The sequence below is a fragment of the Sinocyclocheilus rhinocerous genome, unplaced genomic scaffold (assembly GCF_001515625.1).
Source record: "Sinocyclocheilus rhinocerous isolate Xijiao unplaced genomic scaffold, SAMN03320098_v1.1 scaffold5608, whole genome shotgun sequence".
Lineage (NCBI taxonomy): Eukaryota > Metazoa > Chordata > Actinopteri > Cypriniformes > Cyprinidae > Sinocyclocheilus > Sinocyclocheilus rhinocerous.
The window spans coordinates 4,991-5,255 of record NW_015631100.1 but is presented as its reverse complement, the minus strand read 5'-3'; the positions used below and the strand labels follow the sequence as shown (position 1 = coordinate 5,255).

Here is a 265-nt window from a genome sequence, read left to right as displayed (position 1 = left end):
TGATATGCTTGGAGCATCACCATCGTGTGCAATGAAGCGACAGCCCGACCTGCTGCTGCTGCGTATGCCCTGGCATTCGAGCGAGATGTCAAGAAAGGGAGTCTTAAGAGAGGACTTCTCACCCATAGAGAGATAGCTGGTGTAAGGAAAAAGGGGAAATTAACTCTTTTATTTTAGCTCAGGTTTTCAGAGGGGGGAATCGAATCTTAAGATTCAAAATCAACCTGATTGAACTGATTCCAAAATTGATAGTTTACACTTTATC

General features: G+C 43.4%; 1 protein-coding gene across 1 annotated transcript in view; it reads right to left on the bottom strand.

Annotated features, from left to right (window-relative positions):
* LOC107741604 (uncharacterized) overlaps positions 1-265 on the bottom strand; it is a 4,531-nt gene that overhangs the window by 782 nt on the left and 3,484 nt on the right. The gene's annotated exons all lie outside the window — the stretch shown is intronic.